The sequence below is a fragment of the Medicago sativa genome, chromosome 1, assembly GCF_051527215.1.
Source record: "Medicago sativa cultivar Bolivia chromosome 1, Bolivia_mono, whole genome shotgun sequence".
Classification (NCBI taxonomy): Eukaryota; Viridiplantae; Streptophyta; class Magnoliopsida; order Fabales; family Fabaceae; genus Medicago; species Medicago sativa.
The window spans coordinates 86,619,922-86,623,722 of NC_140749.1; the positions used below are offsets into that span (position 1 = coordinate 86,619,922).

General features: G+C 28.9%; 1 long non-coding RNA gene across 1 annotated transcript; it reads right to left on the reverse strand.

The window, feature by feature from the left end:
* Window positions 1-321: 321 nt before the first annotated feature.
* LOC146958612 (uncharacterized) lies at window positions 322-1,227 on the reverse strand. Its single transcript, XR_015021132.1, has 2 exons — window positions 1,136-1,227; window positions 322-525 (listed from the first exon to the last, which is right to left on the reverse strand). It is a non-coding gene; the product is annotated as an uncharacterized LOC146958612 (long non-coding RNA).
* Between the last annotated feature and the right edge of the window lie 2,574 nt (window positions 1,228-3,801).

The following is a 3,801-nucleotide window of genomic DNA, read 5'->3' on the forward strand; positions in this document are numbered from 1 at the left end:
CCAAAGGATCATATCATATAAGAAAAGAAAAAGAAAAAAAATAGTGGCTCGTCATTCTAGGGTTTGCCGTGCGGTTTCGATCAATTTGAGGTAAAAAAAATCGAATAATCAAATCAAAGTATGATCTAATGCGAAAGGTTTTCACAAAGGACATTCAAACATATGCAACGATATTAGATTTTGTGATTTTCAGTTTTTATACCAATTTATGATTTTCTTTTGAATCGGTTTATATTCGAACACTCATAACTCGTCATTAGTGTGATTAGTTAGACACTTGCAACAATATCAATATTACTGCTAGCATTTTTACAATCTCAATGCAAATAAAACTACTTAAAATTCATTTAACATCAGACACTTTAATCAAATTTGTAATATATACAACTCTTAAAATATAAAGCTTGATTAAAATATTCTACTCTCTCCAAATTCTTTCTTTTGTTGAGAGGAACTCTACAAATCCATGTAGTCAAACTTCAATTATTGCATCCTTGCGCTTCATCTTTAATTGTATCCACATAACTGGAAAAATAGAACAAATCAATAAAATCCCGTTAAAACCAAAGAACAATTGGTCGAAGAGCTAAAGAAGAAAAGTTGAACAAAAAATTAGGTAAAAAAACTATAAAAATATAGAGAGATAGAAAGAGGATTAAAATATAAAATAATAGATTTAAATAAATTGCAAACCCAAAGTAGTCAAGAACCAAAAACAAATATGTAATATTTAGAGAATAAGGATGAAACACTATTTATGGGCACTATGAAGAAAAATAATACAATTTTTTTTAATAAAAAATGGATACAAACTATAAATGAACAAACATGATTTTGAAATAATTTTAAATTCTATAACTGAATGTTAAAATGATGTGAGGAATGGTGATGGTTGAAGTAATATTTATAAGGAAAAATTCAAAGCATGGTGAGATCCGAGAAGTAATGTTGAAATTATAAACAAATATCTATTAAATAGTGGTTAAAAGTATGTTTGAACTTTTTGTACACAAATACTAATGGAAGAACGATTAGCACACATCTATGAACATTAGACAAATACAGGCATCAAATCAGCACTAACATGTCGACATCGTCAATAATCTAAGAAAATAAAATATTTGAATCCACTTACCTTGTTACACTTGAGACTATGATTTTCATCTAATTAATTTTTACTATATCATATCTTCGTGATTGAAAATATGATCGTGATTTAAAATATGCTACCTAACAACCGGAAGAGGAAAAAAAATGGTGTTAAAGCTTGGAAGAAACGTATGGAAAAGAAGAAGGATAAAAAAATATGTTCATTTTTTCAGGTTTGACTATGAAACAAATTAAAAAAATGTAATGAAAGTTAATAGCATTTACACGCCATTAAATCATCCATTTTTTAGTCAACATTTACGTTTTAATCACATAAAAATAAGAAGGAATAAGGAATATTCTTTGATGAGAGAGATGAAAAATGCTAGATGAATAACATTAAATGCTAGATGAAAAATATGATGCCAAGTGTACTATGGCTCATAGATGTATCCTTTTGTATTATACTAGTATAAAAACCCGTGCCAAGCACGGGCTAGAATTTTGTCATACTTAAGAGAGAGGATATTGTGATATATCAAATGCAGTTCAAGCTCAATATATACAACAAATAAATGAAAAAACTCATACTTACGTTTTAATATTTTGGATGAAAATGTGGTATCATCCTCACATGTGTGGTTGAACTTTCTCAAATGTGTCGATTCACACCAGTGGTTGGTCCTTCAGAAGGCCTAACAATTGTACGATATCTCAATTTAACATTGTGAGATAGTGCACGGGCGTGGTTCTTTGTGGTGGATCACGAACACATATAGTCTGACATTCAACAAAGAGATGTGAATGTATCAAGTGAGTTAAAATTCCAGTGTATGTAGGAGTAGATGTTGAACTACATATAAATGATATGACCCATACACCTAATATCTTAAAATTTTGGGTGAAGATATGATGTCAATCTCAATTGTGTAGTTGTTTTTAGCCTAATATGATTCAATTGTGTAGTTGTTATTAGCCTAATATGATTATGCAACCCAATAGTCTCTAACGGAACTCTCAACATATGATAAATTATTTAGTTAGTTTTTGAGATTTGTTTAAATTTTAGTTTCTGGATGTCATTCGCTTTCATGCAAAAAAATATTATTTAATCTCTGTTATTTCAAATTGCTTCAATTTTGTTCTTTAGTAGGATCTGACGATGGAAAAGTGTAAATGTGTTCTACTGAGTTGACAAAGTACATGTTTATTTTACAATTTGAATTGATGTGACATTTTTTCTTTAATAAGTATACTATTTTGGTAGCATAAATACCAATAATCTCCAACTCCTTCAACAAATATGTAAAATTACCAACAACTCACTATTTCCTATACTCTCGCGAATGAAACTAACAATCCTTAATTTTTTTTCCTTATCATTTCTCTCTCATGTTCTAATTTCTTTTTATTGTTCTTTCTTTTTTTTTTAATTTATTTTCTATCTTTTCATGAAATAAATGAACAATCCCTCAAAAAAAATTAACAAAAACATTTATCTATGAAACCACTACCAACTCACCTTTTTTTACCAAGTTGTTCCTTCGGTCTGACTTTATTTGACTTTATTTGGATGCAATAGTAGATGTTGAGAAATGTATGAATGATATGATCAATATAACTAATGTCTTAAGGTTTTAGGTGACGATGTGGTGTCAATCTCATTTGTGTGGTTGCTATTAACCTAATGTGATGATACAATCCATTGTAGGCTCCCTCAGAACTCTGAACATTACGATGAACGGATTGGTTAGTTTTTAGATTTCATTTGTTTAATTTTTATATCCAATTTAATTTTTTGGGTGCCATCCATTTTAATGCAACATTTTTTAACCAATTTCTATTATTTCAAATTCCTTTGATTTTGATCTTTGTTAGAATTTAACCAAATAAAAACGCTGATGTGTTATGCTGAGTTGACAAAATACGCGTTTATTAGACATTTTTAAATGTTCAAACATTTTTTAAATTGTTTCTAATTTTTTGGTAAATTAATAACCCATAAATCTTCAACTCCTTCAACATGCCCATAAAATCACCAACAATTCAGTCAATCTAAAGTTTCTTTTTCATTAGACATAGACATATTTCTCAATCTCAAATATATTTTTCATCTTCTTTCTTTTTCTAGTTTTCATTTTATCTTTTCACGAAAGAAAAGAACATGAACCTCCCTCCATTCGATTACAATCAAATCACCTTTTTGACCATGTTGTGCCTTCGTTTCACCTTATTTGACTATGTCACATAATTAAAGAACCGGAGAGTCACACACTTGAGGGTGGGATGTTAATGTGTCAAATTTGAGTAAAACTTATACAATGGATGAAAGAGTAGATGTTGAATAATATATAAGTGAGATTATCCACATACATGGATCTAAAGAATTTAAATGAAAATGTAGTGTCAATATGAAATTTGACAAAATATGTGTTATGTTGAGTTGATAAAATACACGCTTATTAGACATTTATAATTGATGTGACATTTTCTTAATGAGTCTAATTTTATGGTAGCATAATTATTCAATAATCTTTAACTCATTCAACAAACTCATAAAATTACCGGTAACTTACTATCTTCCCTCATCATTTCTTTCGTCTTCTTTCTTTTTTGTAATTTACTTTCTCTTCCCTCGTCATTTATTCCCCTCATGAAAGAAAAGAGCAAAACATCTTTTGTAACTTACTATCTTCCCTCATCATTTCTTTC